Here is a 25,291-nt window from a genome sequence, read left to right as displayed (position 1 = left end):
TGGGCACGTGTCTTCTTTTAGTTGGCTCAAGAGGTCACCACCGCCTGTAGCTCCATGTTACTCCCCACATATCTTCTAGTCAGCCTGGTCTGAGTGCTGAGTTGGTTGCCTAAGCATTTCATAAACTCTTTGGGCCCTCTTAAAGTGACCAGGCCAGTCCCTTTGGTGGGAGAGCTTAGCAACTGTTTGCTGGTGGTGTGAGAGGACAAGGGATGCTGGTGGGGAGGTGGAGCTGGGGCTGGTCATTTTTCCCTTTGGATCAGCTGTGGTAGTAAAATGTGGCTTCAGAGCTGAGCCATGCTCAGCTCCTAGACCATTGCAATTGAGAAGCAGAACATTACTACATGTTAATTGCCACAGGTAAATAAACTATACCCATACCCATTTACCACAGCTCAAGCTGGTTTGTGGTGAATTGGTGATGATCGATCTTACTGGTTTTCATTTCCTATCAGGTCCTGGGCCACTTTCTAGGGACATTGCCCCCTGCCTACTCTGTTTGTGTTAAATAGCCTTACTGAGCTGCCAGGAACCCAGTGTTACACATTCAGATGTGCAAGAGCAGCATCATACAGGAACTTTTCGTTTTACAGGGTGGATTTGCTTAGGCTAACAATTCATACCCCAATTCAGACTTGCTGAACCACATCCAACAGCCAGCCTTCCCTGCAGCACGTGGCTGTCACCCTGTGTAAAGTCCTGGTGACTCATGCTGGGGTGGCTGTAGAGAGGCTTATTTATATATTTTTTTAATCTAAGTCAGAGATACCTGTAATATATCTTCTCTGACCAATAAATGAACTGCTTTCTATTCAGTACGGATGTAGAACTGGGAGGGACGCTTGGGCTCTTTGAATCTGATGCCACATGATCTTGGGCAACCGTGTGACAGGTATTTATGGTCCAGCAAGGTCCATAGAGCATTCGCTTTTCCTGTGAGTTACCTGCCTTTCGTATAGATTACCTTGTTCGTTACTGTAAAAATGCTACCTAAATAGATATTAAGGCCTAGAGATAACAATCATTTAGCCTGACTTCCTCATAATACTCATCCTAATGCTCATCCCACAGTGGAGGAAATTAATCTTTGCTATTAATGTTGTCTATTAAAGGCAGAATTCATATCAGTCCATTTGAAGTCTTTATTAAATAAGGACCCCTGCTGGTCCTTATTAGATGGATGAAGGACCAAAATGAAGTTCCTTGTTACTTAAATGAAACCCATGTTTAGCGAAGCTGTTAAATCACAGCTGAAGGCAGACATCTTGATGAATAAATCAGCATTCATGAATAAATAATTGACATGAGTGCTAAAATGGGATTCTCGTTTTCACACTGTTTCTGTCCTTGGCCAAAAATTGAGACAGTCTGCGTGAGTGGCAGTGATGGCCCTTGTGGAGGAGACAAGTAAGGTCAGGTTTCCAGAGGTGTAGATCGATTCTGGTAGGACCAACAGGACAATCTCAGTTTGTTGGAAGCTCCAGCTCTTTCAGTTTCGATGGTCCTGATGAGTTAGGGAGCTGGAATGAGCCTTGCTAGCACGTTTCCCATAGGACATCAAATAATGTGAGTCAGTGCTGCTCTGGGACACATTCACACTTTGATCTAACAGCTGAAGGCTCTGTGTCCCATTACCAGTTTGTTGAAGATGGCTGTCTTTCCCTGTAATTGGACTGGTTATTCACACCGGTGGAACTTTCATCAGGCAGCTGCTTCCTGGGAACAATTATTCCCCACTTTGCATTACCAGCCTCAGGTAGGCTATGAGTCTTGCAGCATTTTGCTTACAAGGACATGAAAAGTTTCGAGAAGAGCAGTGTTGATGGAAGAATCTCTGTGGTTTTCTGAGCACAGTGGCTGCATCCTGCCTGAAAGAGAGGAGGAATTGTGTCCAGCACTCATCTCACCACGCAGAGCCAGCTGGTATGTTTTTGTCTCCTGCTGAAGTGCTACACGGGACTCATAAGAACCATTCCAGCATGCCATCTCATTTTGCTAAATATTTAAAATACCTGTGGTTATGGGGAAATGCCAGTTCTGAAATCTGCCACTTTAATAACACAAGTGGTTTTCAGATGCAGGGGATAAGGATGCAGCTGCTCCAGGAGCCCAAAGTGCCGGTATTCTTAAGAACTGCGGCCAGGCACTTACAAGGCACTTGTGCCTTAAAGCCACAGCAAAGGGCAGGAGCCGGTGCCACCCGGGAATCAAAGGCTGCCATTCGTGCCTGCGCAGAGCGGGCAGGCAGAGCTTCAGGAGTAACCCCGGTACCAAAACAAGGGCTTAGACGGGACTAAAGCGGTGCCAAGACCTTGTTAACACTGCTGTGGTTCTCTGCCTTTGACCTCACACAACGCTTTGGGTAAACATCAGTGCCGTTTGCTGTGCGTGAAGGGTCAGCACGTGGTGTGCAAAGACACAGTGCTAGGACGCTGGCAGAGAGGAAAAGCGGGATGGTCTCTTACTACAGGCTGCTTTGGGTTTATGTTTGTAGCCACATGAGCTCCTCACCCGACACAAACGGACCCAGCTCTGTCAGAGTCAGCAGAGCCAGGCTGATTTACACGTGCCGGAGTTGTGCTTTGGAGTTCTGCAGTATGAAGCCATCCACTCGCAGTTTCACTGGCTCGTAGCTTCATTAACTTACCAAAATAGCGAACAAATATTTGCATATTATAAAACCAACAAGCACATCCTTGAACACAGAGATATTCCTGGAGTCCCGGGGCACGCGCCTGCCCAGGCGTGTGGCAAGCCAGCTGCGTAGGGCTTCTAAGAGCCACTTGCTGGCATCAGACTCCATGAAATACATTAAACAGGTCTCTCTGCATCACAGCATGTAAAAGGAGCAGGCACACAGCAGCGGCCTTGTGAAGGGAAGTTACATAAAGTTTATAGGGAAATTTCATTCAAGTGAGAGGGGGAGCTGAAAATTTGAACCCTGGCCCAGAGCACCAAAGGCAGCAGTCATCTTGCTCTCTGGCCTCTGCCATCTTACAGCCTCTTCCTCTTCACAGCTGTTGGAGCAGCAGAACTTCCCTCAACAGCTTCTGGAGCCCCCACCAAATCTTGCCTCTTGACAAGCATCCCTGTTTTATTTCAGGCCTGAAGCACCTCCCCAGGATAGAGCCTGTTGTCTGGTAGTTACAGTGTGTATCTAGGTGTGGTGGTTCAGCCTCAAACAGTGGCTGAGCACCACATACCACTCACTCACTCCCATGAGGAGGAAGAGACAGAGCTTTGGTGGGCTGGGATAAGGACAGATTGCTGACAAAATCACCATGAATGTAGAACAGTAACAGCCAATTACACTCACACCTGGTGATAACACAGAGTACCTTAGATTAGAGAGCTACTCAATGCTGCAAGGACCAACACCCCAGCCACACTCAGACTATTATAGAGGCACCAAGCCCCTGCCCCTCCCCAACCAGCCCCTTTTATGGGGCAGTAATGTCAGGTGGTGTGAAAATGGCCTGGGCTAATTCAGTTCACTTGTGCTGGCTGCTTGGGGAGGTTGACTCTGGCCTGGCTAGAACCAGGATGCTAGGATACACATATTCCTACTCTCTTCTAAGAGGGAAATATGCTTGGTATTCCCATGTCACAGATGAAGCTTCTTTCTGTAAAAGGGGTGGATGAACAGTGTGGGGGTAAATTGTTTTACCCTTTTAACATTTGGTGGGGTGGGGGAGAATTAATTGGCTACATGTGTGGTGAGAACACTTCCTAGATGAGATTTAACAGATGATCTAGGCAGAGGGGCCCCTAATTTTGGACCTTATGAGCTCTCCTGTCCCTAGCTATGCAGCACTGCCTGGGTTCTGGTCAGAAATGGGTGGGAGGTGCTCAGGGGCTTGTGACCTTTTGCTGTCTTCTGCATGCAGTATCTCCCCAGGCAAGATGTGTGATGAGACCTGTTTCACCAGTTACCCAAACTGGTGGCACAGAGGTCTGTGCTAAAATCTGAACAGAAGCAAAGGACATAAGGACATGCTGTGCCATAAATGTTTTTGTTTTTTTTTTTTTGCAGCTGAGCTCAGTCTTCCCTAAGGATGCTTTCCTATGGTTCTTCACATCCAAGCTACGCTCTGGCAGTAGGCAAGCTGAATCCAACAACACGGGCAGCAGGCAGGCAGGAGGTGGGCCCCAGCTCACCTCTGACCTTGCTCTTTCTGCACAGAAGTGCCTAAATATTGAAACTGGGGCATCTGCACGGGAAATTTGATGGTACAAATGTTGCATGGGTACCCATGGGCCAGTGTATCGGTCTCTTATATATCCTCAGCCCTGGGTTCATCACAGATGACACTGAAATACACATAGATATGGGACACTGGAAGACATATGGCTTCATCATGCTCTGTTCCTAAGTGATGCTAAAGCTGGCTCCAGGCCTGCCAGGTCCTGTTAGTTGAGAGGCCCACGCCAGCTGTGCAAGGCCCAGTGAGGTTGTTTTAGACCTTCTTCAACCTTGAGAAGTCAAGTTTACTGAAGAAGTCTTGTGGAATATGTACGGCCTGCAAATGCTCCTGGTCAACATTTTAATTGGGTTTTTTTTCTCAGCTGGAAATGCTGGAGTTTTGAAGTTGCCTATAGAACTTCTTATAACTTCCATTGCTCCATGATTTTAAAGTTTCGATGTGTATTTTCCCCCTCATCTATTTATTGCCCTGAAGTTTTAGGGGGTTGTTTTGTTTTGTTTTGCCTTCCCCTTGTGGTACCTGCATCTCTGACCTATGGATCCAACATTCTGGGCTCTTGCAAAAGCTGGCAAAAGATACATTGATGTTTTTGCAGTCACTGGAAGAAAAAAAAGCCGGTGATTTGCAGTGGAGTCCCAGGGGAGGACTGTGCTCATCCAAAAATTCTTGCAGTAAATGCCTCAAACTTAAAAATGAAGGAAAAACTCCCTGCTTTTATTAATGTACATGCTCCCTGGTTCCCCGGTGGTTGGTAACAGCAGATAATGAGTTTCCAGATTGACACCTGTTTAACAGAAAGATGGGCTAAGGTGGAATGGGAGTTCACCTGAATCAGCTCTGCAAGGCTCCCTCTGACCCAGCTTGGGGGCTGAAGTGCTGGAGGAGCACAGGGTGCTGTGCACGGCAGGTAATGCGTTTTGCTCAGGTAATCTCCCTGCCCCGAGCATTTTTGGGAGCACACATCCACAGCTGACTTCAGAGTCTACCGTGTAAAATGTATGGCTGGGTAGTTTTTTCTCTGAAATGTTTAAAAAATGTTTTTGAATTTTTTGAATTTTTTATTTTTTTACATATTCTAACATTTGAACATATTCTAGTCAAAACTGTGCTTTTATAAAACGTTTCTGAGGCTTTTTTCCAAGATTTCCATTGACTGCAGCAGGCTTTGGCGCAGGCTCTAACTGTACAAAGCCTAGGACTATAAATATAGATTCCCAAGGACTTGACTGGAGGGAGTGACAGATGTATAGCTTGACTCTCAGATCTGCCAGGGCAACATTTTCCAGAAGAAAAAAAAAAAGAAAAAAAAAGAGAATCATCTGTGTTAAATTTATCCACTCTTGGACTTATTTGGTACGTGCAGGAGGAAATCGCTAGGGAGAGGATGACTTTTTAATCGGCCAGTAGTGTAAAGTTTGTGCGCTGTCTTTGCGGCGGTGCTGCTTATTACATTCCTTGGGTAAATTTTACCTCTGATGCAGAGTATATAAAACATCTTCACAAGGTGGAAGGGAGGATCAATAGCATATGGTGAATAACTCTCTCTTCAGTGCCTGCTCGAAGCATTGCCATATGCTCTTATGACACAGTTTAGATCTCAGATCCATATGGCCGGTCTTGCTGTCGATGATACGTGCTCCTCGAGAACCTCATCTGGAGCCTACTGAAAAGCTCCTCTTGACCTCAGGGGCTTTAGAACCAGGCTGAAATGCCTCGACCTCCCACTGATGCCCCACTGCCTACCAGAGACCTCCTTTCTGTTGGGACTGGCGAGGAATCTTTTGTTCATTCTGGCTAACAGTTTGAGAGAAGCGTTTTTCCTCCGTTTCTGGTGACCTTTGGAGCTGGAAGCGTGTTTTGGACACGAGCTCTCGGGTAGCAGAGTGCTGTGTTGGCTTCTGCCTCGGCGGGGACGGAAACGTGTGTTTAGAGGGAAGTTCTGATTAGGATCATCAAAGCATTTCCTTTCTTCAACTCAAACAGACCCGCACAATGCAAGTGCTGCAAGCCAAAAAGCATGATTCAATGCATTAACCATTAGGAGAGGCGATGGGGACAGAAAGGAATCGCTCATTTTTCAAGGCATACTGCGAGGGAGATGGTCCGTACCAGCCTTGTTGACATCGTCTTTCTGCCAGCATCCATCCGCATCCCTCACCAGAGACAGGATACAGGGGGAGACGGGACCTTGGCTTGACCTGATACTGATGCACTTATGCTTTTGTCAGTGGTTTTCAGTGATGAGCACTGGAGGCGGTTCAAGCTGACCGGCTGGAGCGCGGGGCTGAGTAAATCATGCGTTCGCCGCACAGGTTAGCTGGAAGGCCCGGGGCAAATCTCGCCATTGCGCCTGCTCTCAGTTTTCCCATCTGTCAGAAGGGATAGTGGCAGTGACCCTGCCTGCCTTGCAAGGGTACCCATGCTCGGGAGGGGACGGGCTCTGCTCACTGACACTGGCTCCAGCACAGGTACCTGAGAGGAGGCCATGGCCGACAGTAATGAGCTATGAAGATGAAAAGGGCCAGCGCTAACGCTAAATGACAGGGGTTGACACACCTTTGCAAAACCTGTACTTTAGTGCTTCCTGACGAGTGAGGGAAAACTAATGCCTTTCTGGAGGGTCCAAGCTCAATTCCCTTCCCCCCCATACCTGAACAAGCTCTTTTCTTCTGCGCTGGTAGGTGGGGGAAAGGCTGGATGCTGGCAGTGGCCGGCTGGCCGGGAGCTGTTCCAGCAGCGGGGAGCACTCATCTGGCAACACACTGACAGTTCAGAGCTGGAGGACTGTCCCCCAGGGACCATTTCCAGATGGCTGGAATTAGAGTATCCCTTGGGTGGTTTTATCCCCTGCCAGAGCAGTGGAGGAAGCTGGGGCTGGAACTGGGCAGGACAAAGGTGCTTTGCACTGGTTTAGCTGGGAGGGCTTCAGGACAGAAAGGAATGTCACCCACTGCGTTCCTGAGGCTGTTAGATAGCCTGAGATAAGGGAATAGCTGCCTAGGCAGAGAAAGGACCATTGGTGTCAGATACTGTGTGAATACTGAGTTTGAAATACTGTGTGTGCAGATGTTCTTGGATCAGTGATGGCTGGCCCTGGAAAGCACCACAGCAAAGCCATCTTTAAAACCACTGGAGATTCTTTTAGCAAACATAAGGGTGGTCTGATGAAAAGGTACATGCTGAAATATCTCCCCCACTAGCCTCCACTGTGCTGCTATTCATGGTTTTACATGGAGGGAGAGGTTGCTGTGCTACTCTCTGCTCCTTCTTTGCTTAGAGTTTTCCTTGGTTTTACTGGACCTCTGTATGAGGAGGGGATGGATCTGCCAGAGCTTCATCTCTGCCTCTCCCCTACCTTGGTCCCACTAGCTCTGGGCTCCAGAGTTGGTTGATTGCTCCCATGCTCAAAAGCCATGTCCCACAAAAGATGTCCCCTCTTATGGTGCAGCCTGCAGACACGCTCTCGTTATGTCGCAGCTCCCCAGTTACTGTGGTGGAGCTCGGTGCTCAGCCTGGTGCAAGGGTCTGTCTCACAAGCAGCTACAATCTAAATAGGTGAGCGAAACATTTTAGACACATCCCTATGTGACAGGGTGGCCAGAAGGAAAGGGATGGTTTTGGGACGGCGCCCTGGGTTGGCATCCAGAAATTGTTCCGCTGCAGCCTTGCTCCATAGTGTCAAGCACGCTGTTTACTTGCCGAGCTTCCTCTGCCCATCTGCTTTGGCGCAGGGGGTGGAGAATGAGAAATCTGCTGTTAAAACTCTAAGCTCCTGCTCAGGGTCACCATTTTCAGATATATGCAGTCTGATGTGATGTGATGATGAGTATGGACCTGCTAGCAGGGGGGAGGAAGGGGGACCAACAGGGTTGAAGCCTTACCCATCTCCCATTGCTCTGCACGTGTTTTTGAATCCCATGACACTGCCACGGCCACCACTTTTTGTGACAGCTCAGTCACAATTGTGACCATGGTGTCGGGGACTATTATGTTTCTGGACAGAGAGAGAGGAGAAGATGGGCTTAAGGAAAATGTCACAGTTCTTGGCAAAACACCCTGACCTTTTATAGCCAATGCTGTTGTGGTGAGTTAAGAAATTGCTTCACTGGAGAAATATGAGTTTCAGGGAGGGGTTTAGGAGGGATGGCAGAAGCAGCCTGACGCAAAGAAGGGAAAATAGGGCTTCCAGATCCAAAGGCACAAAGAAGAGTGTGGCATAACAATGGGATGCGATGTCTGAGTGAGAGGTTTTGGAGGGCGAGGAGAGCTTGATGCCCTGGAAAAGTGGAAGGGTTGAAGAATGCAATTTGTTTCCCACTGGATGTTTTCAAGCCCCATTGTAGTGCCTCACGCTGTCTGGGTATCACTGCACCAAGGGCTTACAGCTACTCAGGGAAAAATAAATGCTGCATAAATGTAGGATCATTATTCACTCAGCATGTCAACTTGTTTAAATTTCTGTGAGGAGAGCAAGTATATTATGGTATCGTTACCCTATACGGAGAGTTGTTCCTTTTTAATTATAGCTCGTGAGAAATACAGACTCTTACAATGCGTCGTCTTGTTCAAACAGATATATACATCTTAGGGGGAAAATATAATAGTGCCATTAAATACTGTTCTTATAAAGTCTTAGAACAAAGCACAGGTGCACGTGCTCCTCGTACCCAGCAATAAAACAAATGTAGAGGACTAAACATAGAAATGTATCCTACAAATATGCATAGCAGCTCACCGTGAGTCAAGAGGACTGATCTGTGCAAATCCCTCAGGTATCTGCACGTAAACAGATACCCCACAACCCCAAGGGTGACATTCATGAAAAAGGGAATGTCTCGTGTTTCCTGATTTGCTTCCTTATTCTTCAGAAGTCACTGTTCTTGCACTTGGCAGTAGACAACTTAGGAATAAAGTGGGAGCCAAAACCCCAACGTGATTCAGGGGGGCTCTTCCTGCCCACCGTGGATGTTATTCACATCACCTCGCTGCTGGCTGCTGAGGGTTGCAGAAAGCGAAGCGTTGCCATCATCCTCTGTCCTGCAGGCAGCAATTTTCTGCTTGCCTGTGGGAAATAATCCTCTTTTAATTTAATTATTCATTTTCCAATTATTTAATGCAGTACTCTGGGATAGCAGCAATGCTTTTGGTTAGTTTTCAAATCGCTGCCACCCCAGACAGCAGAGCACCGGGATCCAGCTCCCTGGGAGAAGGGATTTGTGGTCTTTGAGCCTCTGCTTTCATTAGGAGGGATATGCTGCCTCCTTTCTCTGGCACATCCCTTGGGAAGTTTCCGTGTGTTCTGCCAACCCGCTTAGGTCCCACAGAGGCTTGATCCTGCCTGGCCACGCTCAATGGCTCTGGATGAGGACAGCTGAATGGGGCACCGTCGGGAGTCTGTCAGTGCTTCTTGTCTTGCTAGCGAAGAGGCTCCTTGGGGAGCCCCATGAGCACCCTCCTGCTGCCAGCACCTGCCCCATGCTTTAACATTTTCTAGCTCAGGAAAAGCAAATGCTGTCCCTCTGTGGAGGCACTTCACATGTCCCTGCACTGTGCCCTTGGGATGGCATGAGGATTGCTCTTTGTATGGCTGGGGGTCTTCATTGAGACTTGTTTTTCCAGTCTGAGCTGTGTCCGTGTTGTGTTCTGAATGGCACCAGCTCTGATCTGAGAGGCAGGGGTCAGCCCTAAAAGATTACTGCATCAAACAAAAAAGGCACTCATACAGCACTGAGCGGGAAGAAGTTTAAAAGAAAGGGGACCAGTTCTGCTGTCACTTGTGCAGGTTCTTATAAATGCAACTCCATTCATTTTTGTGTAGCTAGTTTTGCTTTATAAGTGAAAGCAGAGTCAGGCCTTCCTCCTGCAGCAGCTAAAGTGAAAAACATTTCTATTTTTAAAGCTGAAAGCATTTCTTACTTTTATTTATCATGTGTCACTTTGTTGGCAGGGATGGTGTAAGTGGCACATAAAAGTTAAATGAGCTATATATGGCACTGCTTATGACCCGAATGCTTGCCGTCACAACGCTCACCAGGCATCACCTGGGCAGCAGGACCAAGGAAGCCCGGATTCCTGGGCAGAGATAATGCTGATGGTGTTCTCCTCTCCCACCCTAAAGCCACTAAAAGGGTCTCTTTCTTCTTCATGGATGGCTGGTTTTGTACCACTTCTGGATGCTTAATTTCTCTAAGCTCTCTAGACCTCTGCAAAAATTTGGCTGAAACTAGGTAAAGGATTCAAAAGCTGTTTCATGAGAAAGAGAGGAAGAACAGGGAGGAGAAATGGTGAGGCTGCTCAAGTCTCTACTTCCCCGGTAAATGCAACTTAAAAAGGAGGCAGGTGTTAGGTGGGACAGTCTGCAGGGAAAGTCCTGGCTCTAGCAAACATCTCCCCATGTGTAGAAACCTGCAGAGACACCACCTAGGCTGGCAGAGAGTCGCCTGGGAAGAACAGAGCAGCTCACAGCAGCTCCTTGCACCGCCTCCAAGGCCCAGATTGCTTTCCTTGAAAAGCACACGCACCCCACCATGCCAGTGCAGGACAAAGGGCTTCCTTTATTTTGTCTTCATTCACCTTTCCAATGCCTTGCCTGTGACACAAGACGGCAAGATTGAGGCCAGGAGCAAGGGCTGCTGATGCGAGCATCCCTTTTGCAAGCGGGTAGAGTGCCGGGGTGTTGGGAGGTAAGCCACGCGCAACGGGCTTGTGGCTGCCCCTCTGTCCTCAGGGGTGACAGTGGACTCTTCCTTGGTCAATTTGCAGGGTTATTGGAATACAAGATTGTACTTCTTCCCCTCTGTGTTGTAGTAAAGTCATTGGTGAGGTGTCTCACAGAGACATTTTTTTCCCCTCTTGCAGGAAGAAATTTCCCTCCAGCAAGGAAATTTATTCCCTGTAAAATTGAGCAGGAGAATAAGATTTCCAGAGAGACCCTGCAGCTGTAATAAAGGATATTGCCAATTTCTTAGGCTGCATGCACAGACCTTGGCACTCAGGCACCTAATTTTGTACATCCAAAACTCCATGACTGGGAGTACACAAATGTCAGGGTGCAAAGCCCCCACTGAGCACTGGCTGGTGGTTTTGAAGCAGTTTCAGAGATGCTTGTCTCCAGATGAAGATATCTCCTCATAGGTTCGGTGAGGCCTCGCCACGCCAACTGGGGAAGCAAGTCGGCGGTGCAACGTTAACCTCAGATCACTGCGATGCTCCCCAAATTTCCTTGAAGGCTGGTGGCCAAAGAGCTCACTTACCCATCTGCAAGGCAGAGAGAGGGACCCTTTTTGTTCTCCTTCACAGGGGGGTCGTTACGCTGATTACATTAAAGATTGCGATGCGCTCCAAGCACTAGGGGAGCCATACGAGTACCACGGGGCTGACATAAATATAAAATGCTATAATTTAAAGGCTCTTGTCTTTCAGTAGCTAATGGCTTAATTAAACAATAACATTTAACAGATGTGCTTTTTCTCCTCCAATAATTCACTCCATCTGTGTCAACATAACTAGGCCCAAATTAGTGCATCAAAATGTAGAATGTTAATGTCTTCCTTCAGTTTTTATGTATCAATGTGCATTTACATACATATTGTTTCATCTGGTGATGAGATGAATGCCTCCTTAGAAGGAGGTATTGCACACTGTGGAGTTTAAAGAGCCTCTCTTAGTTTGCAGAGTGAAAACAAAAAAGCAACAATCCAGAGACAAATGCAGATACCTTGGAATGACGGGAAAATTTGGCACAGGCATATTAAGGGTGTTGCATATCAAACCACAGGCCTTATGACTCTGTGCTCTTTAGGATAGCGAATATTTTTGTGAGCCCTTGTTTCTGAAGTGATTCTTCTCCTGCCTTCACACACTGAGAAAAAAGCCTTGCCTGGCCTCACCTGAAAGCCGATGAGCGCCTGGATCCCTGCGTTGGGGGAGTGGATAACTTAGACGTACTGCAGAGAGCTTTGTTGTTTTATGAAACAGCTTTAATAGCATTAGAGACAAATATAGCTCTCCTGATTGTTATTATTGTTACTTTCAAACACCCTTACTTGTGCTAAGTGCTTTCCGAAAGGTGCTTGGGAGTCTTTGAAGACCTTGTGGGCTGTGACCCAAATCTTGCAAACCCTCCCGTGTGACGGGTGCTACACATGGGAGCGGTCTCACTGGTGGGGCAGTGCAGCTGAAGGCAAGGAGTACAGAAAGACCCGCCGGCTCCGTGTTGCCCTGCTTCCTAACACGTACCACTTCGTGCACGCTGTGGGCTCAGCCTGCCTGGGATGCTGCAGGACACAGCCTGTGGCCACCTGCATGGCTGTGTGACAGGTCCTACCGCCAAGCACTCCCAGCCATGCTGTTCCCCAGGGAGTCCGCAGGCTGTCCCAGAGCCAGCCTGGCCTACAGAGGGGTTAATAAGCAAGCACAGTGTGTTTCTGGCTGCTTCCAAGACTGGTCTTACAAGCTGTGCAAACTCCTCAGATTAAATGAGCTGGGTGATGCCTAAGCAAGAGCACTCCCAGGCTTGGATCCTTTTCCTTGCAGTCCGAACAGCTTATTTTTAATGCTTTTGATATAAATTCTTATGAACCAACTGGGTTACTTGACTTTCCCCTAATTTAATTTGGATTAATTTAATTTTAATCAGTCTGTCTTCTCAGCATCCTATTAACCTTCCAGTGAACCCTTCCTACAAGGGGGATCAGGGAAGGAGGCATCTGTTAAAATATTAGCCTGCTCTTTGGGCTGCAAAGCATTAGACAGCAGAAAAAGACTTGACATGGTCAGAGGGGATGGTGGGTGATGACCCAACCCTGTTCTCACTGAAAACCCCAGCAAAACTGATCTAGCACCTCCCCAGATCCTTTTGGCCCAGCTCACCCAGGCAGTGGTGTGGAAAGCAGCTAGAGCTGCCTCTGCCCTGAGACTACCAGGCCCTTCCTGGAGAGCATCAGACTCTGGTGATGCTGCCCTTATGACCCTGAACCCAAGGAATCATTGTGGACCCAGAGAAACAGGCAGTCCCCAGTAGGTATAACCTACATGTAACAGGATTAGGGTTGTATCCGCCTCGTTTCCCCTCCTGTCATAGTGCCCAGTTTGCCATCTGCTTAAAAATTAGTTTAGACTCTTAACCAAATCCAATAATACACATACATATAATAGATTGGCCTCAGTGTTAGCACTGGACCAGGTAAATTTTGCTGACGATCAGCCATGATCTCTTCACAGAGTTGCCTCAAAGAAGGAGACTTGGACTGTGCCGAGACTGGCAAGGTGGCAGCAAGACTTTCCTCAGAGCCACTCCCCAGTTTTATGTCTTTTCAAATGAAACAGGGTAGGTAATAAGGCAGTTTAGCTAAGAAAGGCCCGGGGAAAATGTGATTACTTGGTATTTTCTGTGATCTGTGGGTGTTTCCTCACTCATCACCAGGAGGAGAGCAAGGTGGCTAACCGGGGGTCTTCAGCATCAGAGTCATCAAATGTTGCAGTCTTCTCACTCTGGCTTGGGAAATTCCCCAGCGACCGCATCCAAGTTTCGTCTGCTAAGGACTGACACGTCGGTCACTTGAGTTACTCAGAGCCTGTTTCACCTCTTTAAAAATAGGTATCCAATGAACATGTCCGTCAGCTATTAAAAGAATAGATATTTCTGAAAATCAGTGGGGCTCTGCCAGTGGTCCCTGGAAAACTCGTACGCCATGTGGCTTAGCTAAATTTGCATTCAGCCTTGCCAGGATTTCTCTCCCTCACAAGCAGCTGATGCATTTGCCACCAGGGCTGTTAGCACAGCCGTGAACAGGAGGAGAAGGGCTCTGCGTTATCACAAACAGGATGGGGAGCCCTTTAATGAAACAGCCTTTTTATTAGGATGCTATATGCAAATCTGAAGTTGGGCACAGAGAGATGGGTGGTGGATGTGTGCCAGCATCATAGCCTGAAACAGCGGGCCATGGGGACGTCTGCACTGGATCCAGAAGCCGATGGGTTGTCCCCACAAGGCTCTGCCTGGAGTTCTCATTCTGAGCCAGAGGCTCAGCAGGACCATGGACCCAGGAGGCACTATTTGATGGAAATGGCCCCTGCATGAGATGTGCAAGGCTTGCTCCATGTCTGCATTACACTCAGGGCTTAAACACCCAACTGCAGGCACCTGCCTGCACTGCAAGGCCAACCTTAATCCCAAAAGTAAAGTCTTCCCCTGCTTACTAAGGATAGTCAGCTCTGATCCTGCTAACGCTCGGGGCTCTGACAGATGGGCTCCAGCAGCCTTAGCTGTGAGGCTCAGGGCATTGTGGCACCACCCCCCACCTCCACCCCTCCCCCCATGCCCCTTATTTCCCCATGCCAGGGCACTCTCAGGCTGCTGCAGCAGCTATGCTGGGTGATGTGCAAGGGCAACGTCTTAATGCACTGTCAGCAAGGCTAGCAGAGCCTGTCACCCCTTGCTGGAGTCACTCCAGGCTCAAGCGGCGTTTTGCCCATGAGTGGACATCTTCAGGGAGGGGATCCGGAGAACGAGGTGAAGGCACCGCATGAGGATGGCCACCCCTTTGCTAATGACTCCTCTATTGCCTGCTCCACGATTTGAGATTTCCATCTCTGACATGAAGCCTGGCTCTTTGCTTCTCTTGGAGGGTTACAGTTCAGTCAAGAAAACGGTGTTGGCAGAGCATCATGGCAAAGTCAACCCCTCGGAAGTGAAGATCTGTTAAAAAGGACGTGGGTTGTGCAACTTCAATTGAACGGCCCCTTCAATACACAAACTTTAATTACTACTGTGATTGAATGCACATTAATCCAAATCAAATTTTTCTACGGGCCTCTTGCCATCATCAGCACATAGGACAGAGATCCCATTTGATAGCCACAACTGAATATAGTATTTACCCATTTACCCCTCTTGTCCTTTCCTTACCTTTCTGTCCAATTCCATTCTTTCCTGCCCAAGCAATCCCAATTCTCATTCAATTCCTCATCAGCTTCCCCACCTCACTGCCTGCCTGCCACTTACAACCTTCCCAGTCATTCCCAGTGTTCGTGCCTGTGACAAGCTTTCCCAGGCCCCTTGGGGATCAAGTGTGCCCACATTAATCTGCTCCAGGCTGAGTAATCCTCCTGGCTAAACCCTGTCACTGGGTGTCTGTTCTTCCACCCACTGGTCTACATCATCTGCTCCCAGGGGTGCCCAGGCAGATCAATGGACATGCGGTGCTGGGGCAGAAGCAGGTTGGAGCCTGGAGGGATGGAGGACCTCAAAGCTCATCCTGTGCCTCAAAATCGTCCACCCTTAAGCCAAGCAGCCATAAATTAGGAGCAAAATGAAAAGCACTTGTTTGCTGTCTGCGGAAGCGTCCTCCGCTCAGGAGGGAGTCATCACACCACCTTCCGCCATTGCTCACCCCTCCGGTTCAGTGAGGCAGATACCCCATGGGCACAGCTCAAAGCCACCCTTACCTGTGCAGCTGGAAAACAGTGTCAGCAAACAATTTCTCGGAGGCTTAATTAAGCTGTAAGCAAAGTGACTAAATCTATTGTGAGGCAAAACATTCTCTTCCTCATCATGGCCACGCAGGCAGATCTCAGACCCAGACCTTCCCTCCCCACAACTGTGTGAGTGACAAAATCACGTAACCAGGATTATTTTGCTCACATACTCGCATGCCAATGGTTAATGCATGCAGCTCACACACAGCTTTTTGGGTTTGGAAGACTGTTCACTGGTGTTGTCTTTTGCAGGATGTGGTGGATCAGGGCCACCTTGGTCCACCATCTGCTCCTTGTCCTCATCCGTTCACAGTCACTATGAAAATCCTCTTGCTCTGTGGTTAGCAGGGTGAGAACAGGGAGCTCTGAAGAAACTATGGCCCTGTTTTCAGTCCCAGTATATACTGAGACTTGGGGATGTCTGGATGGACACCCCAGTGCCAGGCAGTAGCACAGAGCAGGAAGCTAGCGTAAGATTCCAGGAGGAGAAAGTTATCGGGGAATTCCACTGAATTACTGAAGTTCTTACATGTATCTTAACATATGGTCTCGTTTTCCAAAGGCTTATACCTAGCCCAAATTTGGGAAGATTTTCACAGGAACAGCAGAAGGCACACCCCAAAGGCCTCTTGCACCTGCCAAATTTCACAACTCTGCTCCAAACCATGGAAAAATAGAGCTCGGAAAGGTCACTGATATATTTAGCCTTCCTCCGTAAGGAAATACAGCTATGCAATCACACCGCCGCTCGTTCCCTTCACATTCCCTGCTATTACATTGGAATTGTTGGCTGGCCTGGGCCAAATCTGACTGAGGAATGGAAGGCGCAAAGATATTAAGTTCCTAGGAGCTTTGTGGAAATAGGAACTGGGTGAAGCAGACATCCCAATAACACCAGCACGAGAGGGAAGCAGCAAAGCGCATAGGCTTTACTGGACAACAGATTAAATATTGTTCTTTGGCTTTGGCAGTGGGTTTCCTAGATGCCTGGGGGATATATTTTGGTTGCTTCATATGTAAACACCTTATAGAATCATAGAATCACAGAATCATAGAATGGCATGGGTTGGAAGGGACCCCAAGAATCATAGAATTCCAACCCCCCTGCCACAGGCAGGGCCACCAACCTCCAGGCCTGGATCTACACAAGGTTGCCCAGGGCCCCATCCAACCTGGCCTTGAACACCTCCAGGGATGGGGCATCCACCGCCTCTCTGGGCAGCCTGTTCCAGCACCTCACCACTCTCTCTGTAAAAAACTTCCCCCTAATATCTAATCTAAACCTTCCCTCCTTCAGCTTTAATCCATTCCCCCTTGTCCTGCCTTTGTCTACCCTTTTAAAAAGTTGATTCCCCTCCTGTTTGTATGCTCTCTTCAGGTACTGGAAGGCTGCTTCTGATGGAGCCCAGGATACCATTGGCCTTGCGAGCTGCAAGAGCACACTGCTGGCTCATGTTAAGTTTCTCATCCACCATGACACCCAGGTCCTTCTCAGCAGGGCTACTCTCAAGGAGCTGTTCTCCCATATGAGAGAGTATCTATGTCTGGGATTCTTCCGGCCCAAGTGCAACACCTTACGCTTCACAGTGTTGAACCTCATTAGGTTCACCTGGGCCCACCTTTCCAGCCTATCAAGATCCCTCTGGATGGCTTCCTTTCCTTCTGTTGTGTCAACCACACCACTCATCTTGGTGTCATCTGTAAACTTACTGCTGAGGGTGCACTCAATTCCATCATTGATGTCATTGATAAAGATGTTAAAGAGCCCCGGTCCCAAGACAGACCCCTGGGGGACACCGATTGTCACCGGCCTCCACCTGGACATAGACCCATTGACCACCACCCTTTGGCTACGGTCTGTTAACCAGTTTCTTATCCACTGGATCGTCCACCCATCAAATCCACTTCTCTCCAATGTAGAGATAAGGAGACGCCTTGCACACGTCCAGGTACTTGACATTGGTTGCTTTCCCTTTATCTACCGATGCTGTCACTCCATCATAGAAGGTCACCAGATTGGTAAAGCATGACCTTGGTGAAGCTGTGCTGGCTGTCCCAGATCATGCACTCATCCCTCTTGTACTCCATCATGGCATCCAGAGCTGATGGGCTCATGGGAGAGGGTCCATTGGCTCTTTCTACCCCTCATGAGATGTAGCAGCCAGAAAAGTCCCTGTAGCGATGCCCTCAGTATGGCTTTGCAGATGGTGTTAGGGTAATGTCCTCTCCTGGTGGTGGTGTTACCTGGGTGCAGTCAAAGATTTGGGTCAGTTTGTGTTAACTGAAATATCTTTTGTGATCCCTAGAACCTGAGGATTTGGATACAATATTAGCCAATATTTAGAAAGAGATGCCTGATATTTGAGTAATATAATTTATTTGCATCACTCAGTGTAAATATGAGCTAATTACTTTCTCACTTTAACTTTAATAACCTCTTGCATTTTATGTGGCATCTAACATCCTGAGAGCACATAAAAGATGTCACACAAATATGAGGCTATTAAGCCAAAGATTTATTTGTAACATTTGAAGGCACAATGTTTTGTGCCTGAAAACAAGTCTGCTAGAGGTCCCAAACCAGCAGCAGCCCAAAGACGTCCCCCAGGGACGAGCCAGGCGAGCGCTGATGTCCCTTGTCCCTGCGAGGCAGTCTGAGTGCCAGAAGCCTGCTGGGGACATCATGTGTCAAGGTGGAAGATGACTTCAGTCCTGCCTCAGTAGGGTGTGCAGTGCCTGGAAACCGGGATTAAAGAGGGCTCTGCAGCTACAAGGGGCCTTTAACAGCACAACAGGCAGGTCAGCAGACAGGAGGAGGAAGGAACTGGGAGGCATTTGAGTGTCAAGCAGGCCCAAGTTGGCTGGTACAATCGCCTGTGGGGCTCTGCCAGGATCTTCTAGGGTATTAAATTCCGAGTAAACACTCTTACTGGACTAGTTAGCCTCATAGGCTGGGTGCAGGCATGGGTTGCCTGCCTTGTCAACACCTTCTGATCCTTGGATGTATGGGCTTATGCTTGGCTAAACTGAGCATTTTTTGCTCAGGTGCTGGTCACTGGGTGATGCTGGCTGATCTGTGGTACCCTTTCTTTGTTACTGGTGTAGCCTCCGGCGCCTGTGTCCCCCCACAGCCATTATCAGGGTGACATTAGGTTTCTTCTAAGTTATGAACAATACCAGCTGTAACAGAGACAAAATAAACGGTTCCCTGGAGCGGTCTGCATGCAATGAACACAAGAGAAGATGATTCCTAGTCACAATTTTATTTTAAGATGTAGGCATTAAGCAGTTTGTAGTTGCTTAATTTAATTTAATATTGACACATTGATTTCATGCTGTTCTAGTTTCTAAGCCAATGTCAAACAGTACCAAGTCCAAGGCTTTTTATCTCTTGCAGCAGAATTTATCATCTCACCAAAGGTGCCCTGTTAGTTTGAGAAAGTACATTTTACATAAACCAGCGTGGACTGGCATAATTTTTAGTGACCTCCTTTAGTACTTAGAGCACTGTGTCAGCTGTTGTGTTATTTGACCTGTACCATATATCACTTTATTGGCATGAATCTTGACCCCGTCCTGCAATAGAGCCCTGAAGCAGTTCACGTGAGAGTTGTGTCATCTTATACAGAAATTACTTGGATAATTTCTGCTCTTTCAGTTTCCTCATTTTATTCCACTCCTAATCCAAAAGAAAATGACAAATTTTGAAACATCCCCTGGAACTGAAATTCACTTTACAAGTGTATTTCGGTTGAATTGAAAGGTTTTCAATAAAACGTTGGATTTGTCGTGCTTTAATAAGATCGCAACGCTTGGCTTAAGCAAAGAAGAGTGTAATTCTATCAAAATCAGTACACAGGGTGGTTTAGTTTGTGTAAAGAGGCAATCTCTAAGCAAAAAAAAAAAGGTTTGGTCAGTAAATTTTTGATCGGCTATGCGTGGGATAAGTGAGGAGAATACACACAGCGATGCTTTCCCAAATTATCCCCTGCCCAAGTTTGACGCTGCGCGAACCCTGCGTGGTGCCCGCCAGCTCCTTTCCCTGTTTCATTGCAGGAAGCCTCACCAAAAAAAGAAGACAGACCTGCCAAAACCCCACCAAAACAGAAGACAAGAGAGAGCTGCCATGCCTGCTGACAGAGCTGTGCTGCGCTGGCATCCCGCGCCAGGTCTGCCCACCTACCTGGTGCTCAGAGGAAAGAGAGGGGTCTGTTTGGGGGATTAATGGTAAGTAGGAAAGGAGATGAGCCTGCACACCTGGTGTTCATAATGAGGGGAATGTCAGGCTTTCTGTCCAAAGGGGAAGTGGGGAAGGAGGGGGACTCGTTTTTCTTGAGTTAACTTCAGTTTACACCAGTTTTGTACAGCCACAGAAAAAAAAAAAACCAACCCAATTTTTTAACTCAAGCTGTAGCAGTTTATGTATTTAGGTCTGGCAGTCAGGGATCAGCTCCCCCACATTGCCTATGATGGTGGCAGTGATACGGGCTCAGCAGAGGTGCCGATGTCTTGGAGCGGTGAAGACATCTCAGCAGAGTGATGTCTGTGTTCAGAGATCAGCTATAGTGCAAGAGGGAAAAATAAAAGGTCTTGGGAATATCCCTGTCTTATTGTCCTTAACCAAAGGGCAACAACTTTTGTTGACATAGTTCACGTGGCCCGCATGGAAGTGGAGAGGTTACCAGGAGGCTGGTGGGGTAGGGAAAGGGGAGGCTTTTGTGGAGCATCCCTGGAAACAGATGCAGGTCCTGTCTGCAAGTCCTGATGGCCTTTTATTTAGCTGGTGGTTTGTGCCCATGACTGCCACATCCTCAGCGTGAGCAGGGATTTCCTTTTGTAATCAGGTGTCATGAGTGCAGAGTACATTTTTTTTCTTCTTTATTTTTTAAAGATAAAGGAAAATATTCATGTATTTATTAACATTTTATATGAAGGGAGCATGTCTCAGCCTGCATCTCTGTTACAGCCAAATGGGAAACCTCCTCCTTTCTGTCCTCACTGTAAAAACCCGACCCCTAGGTAAGGGAGGCCGGAACCCCTCTGTGTCCTCTGGAAGATTTCTGGTGATTTTTTCTTAAAAGCTGTGTGTATTTCATCGAATGTCTATCATATTATCATTTGGCCTGATAGTCTAGATACTCTGTCTCCTTGACAACAGACAACATCCAGCATGGAGTATCCCACTGTGGCTGGATGCTGAGGGAATCTCACCGCCCCACTGGGCAGGAGGGCTCAGCCCCGAGCAGGAGGCGAGGTGCTTGTTAGTAGGGTGCCTGCAAGGGGAGGGAGGCAGACCACAGCCAGCCTGCCTTCACCCCTGCCGTGCTCAGCCCCAGGTAAGTCTGAAAAGCCGTGAACCACAACAAAATTAACTTTTCTGCTTTTTAGAAATGTAAAAACTCGGTGCAATGGAATAATTAATGCAGCTGATTAAAGGCGAAGACTGCACATTAACAAAGGAAGATAAGCATTTAATTTTCAGCCTTATTGCATTTCAGACTTGAATATTGGTTCCAAAGGTGGCTGCAGACTTCTTTGCCTTTCTATATATATGTATGTACATAATATACATATGTACGATTACAATCTCCTGCCCTGCTTTAATAATATACTTAATTGCTTTCTGGCTCCACCTCAAGCTGCCTAAATTCATTTCACAGGGAAAAGATTATTTGCTGTTGGCCTTTAGCAAATAAATTGCCTGCCATCCTTAATCTGGGTAATAAAAGGTACTGCATCAGCCTGCTCGCGGTTCTGCACGTCGCATCTGCTTCCTCACAAAGTATTACTGACAGCTATTTTCCTTCTGCCATCCCCAGCAAATGGAGTGAGTACATAATGTAAAATGTAAACCCACCAGATCCACTGAGTTGGATTCCTTGTCTTCCATTACTCTTGCTGTGACGCTAAATAAACCATTTGCATATGACATTTGCATTACATATTACACCTACCATGCTATCTTTTAAAATGCCATGCATTAGAACAAGTGATAAATACCCAGGTGCAATACTTTGATCAGCTCACAGGTTTGCATACCCAGCATACCTGCACGCGAAAGTACACACGCTCACACAAAACACACCCTTACATCCACGCATCTGCAATCGCAGGAACCATGGCTATGGTTCACACTGCTCATATTGACAAGCTTTTCCCCAAAGTAGTCTCCAGTGGGACACAGGTTAGTGTGGAAGGGGGAGAAAACACATACAAGAGAAAGATGGAAGTGTTCAGGTAGGGTTTTTCCGCCTGGGAAGCTGCTGATGTGGTATTTTTTCATTAAGGGAGGGAAGCAACAGGCAGGATTGACCACAATCATCAGGAATTTGCAGCCCTTCACTCTTATTGGTTTCACATGGTGGGGCTGTGGGGATGTAAAAGGTCCATGGCCCTACAAATGTCACGGCCAGGCAATTCCCAGAACATCAGGTGTGAAGCTGCAAAGATGAGAAGCACATCGTGTGCTTTAAAAGTCGTCCAGAGGGAGGAAGGAATCCCTGAAGTTACTGTAATGTCCTCCTTGGGCTGCACGCTGGGCATCCGTGCTGAAACATTTAGGAGGCTGCGAGTATCTTTTGTGGAAGAATCCAGGGCATTGAAAGCTTCCAGACTGCTTTGCCTTATTTTTTTTTAATATATATATCAGGATGAAGGGGTAGGAGGTGACATTTTTTATTTGATAAATATCAGACACGTTCCAGATTTGACGTACCATAAAATAAGGACAATGCCAGCAAATGTCAGCACAGATTTTGCCGTAGCCTCCTTTTGTACTGGTTTTGTTCCACTCCACATCAAGTGAGCAGCCAGGAAAGGCACAAAATCACAGGAGGCAAGGGCGTGAAATCACAGAAGGCAGCACGTGGTCAGGACTGGGACGCAACTCGCAGCAGAGAAGATCGATCAAGTTTGGTGCCCAACATTGGCAGGCACAGGGGAGTATGGGATAGATTGCATATGGGTTTGGTCCTCAACACACTCCTCAGCTGGTCCCCATGTAAAGCCAGGCAGATATGAAAACATATGGGATAGTGCTGGCCTGCCTGTTTTAATGATGGTAAAATATCATTCCTCACTCGAGCAGTGGGTGGTGGGCAGCTTCTCAAAGGCAGGAGGTAAAGGCAGTAATTAAAGTAAAATGAAATATGCTGATGAGCTCAAGAACAGCAGGGTGGGAGAGAAGGTGTGTGCCCAGTGGGGAAGTGCTTCCCTCCTCTTCCCTCATGAGACAGGAGAGCTGTGCCCCCACCCCCCTCCAACCTGCATTATCTCCCTGGCAGAAGCATCCTTTGCCCAGGGTATGAAATAAGAGGTTTCCTCTGCGGTTACTACTGAGCTTTCCTCATATGTGAGCTCTGTGTTTGCCATCTGGGTGCTCCTGGGCTGAGGAACTGAGGCAGTCACGTTGGTCCTTCTTCACCATTCCAAGGTGGGCTGAGTAATGCTCAACTGTATCTCTGCTGCACCTACGCCACAGTCATTCGGTCATGTCAGAACCTGGACTTGGGCAGCCTGAAGCTGCCAATTTACTCACAGGTGTGTCCAGCAGCATCATGCCCATGGCTGTGCATCCATCAGAAGGAAAGCATTGAGGTTTTCTGTGTACAGGGCATCACCTCAGACAGAGCGTCACACTGATGTGGCTCTTTCTAGCTGTATCTCTGTGGTGAGGTGCCTCAGGTAGACCAACAAGGCTAGTGCTGAGCAAAAATAAAAGCAGGCAAAGGTAGGGAACAGCTTCTGCAGGAGGATGGGCTGGATAGGCTGGGATGGATCAGTCTGGAAAAGAGGGCTGCAGGGCAAGGGTGAGTGTGTGAGAGGTCTGTGAGAGAAAAGGAAACAGGAAGGAACTTTAATTTCTTCTCCCTAGATTTAAAGCTATAATGTGAATTTATTAGGTGGTGGGTTTAAAAGAAGCAGGGCTAAAAAAGGGAATTGGAGCACTTAGTTGCCTTTTGAGATTGTTGGCATAGGATGATGTGAGTGCCAGGAGCTTTGTAAGGGGTCACAAAGCAGCTAGCCAACTTTAAGAAAGCAACATTTTTAAGGGCTGCTAAACACACCAATGTCACCTCAAGCTGGTGAGGACCCCAATTCACCGGCTGCAATTGCCCTGAACAGACTTGTTGCATACCTCCACTTCCCTTTTGCCCTCCCTATATCTGCTCAGGCAGCTGGGTAGGGGCTGAGGTGGACTGGCTGCCTTGGGGAGACCTGACTGTATTTGCATCCTCGCCATACATGAAGTATGTGATGAGTAACTGCATGCTACTGAGCAATCAGGAAGAGAAAACCAGAACACTTGAGAGCTTGGTGCTCAGACCTGCTGTCCACTAACAGCAAGGAGACTGGCTCTAATTTGAGAGGTGCAAATTAAACCACACGGCCACAAATTTGGAACAAAAACTAAACCACACAAGCGAAACTCAGAAAAACTGAAGAGCTGGAAAGGGAAGGGAAGGCAGGCTGTGTTGTCTGGGAATAGGCTCCCTGAAGCTTTTGTTGCAGGAGACCCCTGAGCTGCCCCCAGGGAGGTCCCCAAGGATGCTTGCAGGCCAGCCGGGAGCTGGCTGGCTCATCAGGTTCCCTGCAGCTTTAATTGTGCCGCACCTTGAATTTTCCTCCTTCCTCCCCCTCTTTCTCACACAGAGAGTCCCTCCAGACACATCTAGGGTCACAAGGAGAGGCTGCTGCCTTGGTAAGCCTTTGCAGAACCCAGGGGAGCAGAGGGGGACAAGTGTTTCTCTGGACTTTATCTTTCCAAGCAGAGCAGCCACGTCTAGCTGAGAGCTGGCTACAGGCATCAGTTAGAAGTCATGCTGGAAAGGTAAAGGGTGCTGCATGGCACAACCCTTGCCCAGGGCTCAGCTCTCTCCTCTGGCTGTTGGCTTTGTGTCCCAGCTGGCAGGGTGGGGGGCAGTGAAAGCTGTTGGAGGGGCTTGTGCACAGCCCCAGCAGGCAGAGGAGACCCAACAGAGTGGCGCTTGCTTTCAGAGGGAGAGGAAGAAGAGGTGGTGGGCAGAAAGCCTGGGCAGCCCTGGGCAGCACCTTGCCAAGGTGACCGATGCAAGGAGTGGCAGGGAAGGTGGGATGGGGTAGTACCCACATGCAGTCGCACATGTGTCCTTGGCTCAGACCCCTCGGGACCTCCTGTGGGAGGGGGCTGGGGAAGCTGGACACATCGTTGATCTGCCTAGGCTGGGTAATTGGACCATTCTTCTGCCCAGAGGCCATGGCCAAGGCCAGATTTGTTCTTAACAACTTCATTGAGCACCCAGGAGACTTGAGGGGGGAGGGCTGCTGGCAAGGCAGCCATGTTTGGGGCGTGCTGGGAGCTGCTGGGCTCCAGTTTTCAAGGGAAGATGATCTGCATCACTTAGCACAGGGCCTCAGCTTTAACTTTAAAATCTTAAAATCTAAGAGAAGCATTTTTTCCTTTGGTTTCTGTTGGAGGTGGGCTCAGACCAAAACCCTAGGCACTCTGGCTCAAACGTGTTATATAGATGCAAATCTAGGGTTCTCAAGCTTGATCATTACCCAGGGCTGCAGGAACATCCTGTGTGCAGGCATCAATGGCTCCGGGAATGCCGGGAGCCGGAGCTGTA

Source organism: Gallinula chloropus (assembly GCF_964237585.1).
Source record: "Gallinula chloropus genome assembly, chromosome: 2".
Taxonomy (NCBI): domain Eukaryota; kingdom Metazoa; phylum Chordata; class Aves; order Gruiformes; family Rallidae; genus Gallinula; species Gallinula chloropus.
Note: the sequence above shows the minus strand (reverse complement) of the source record.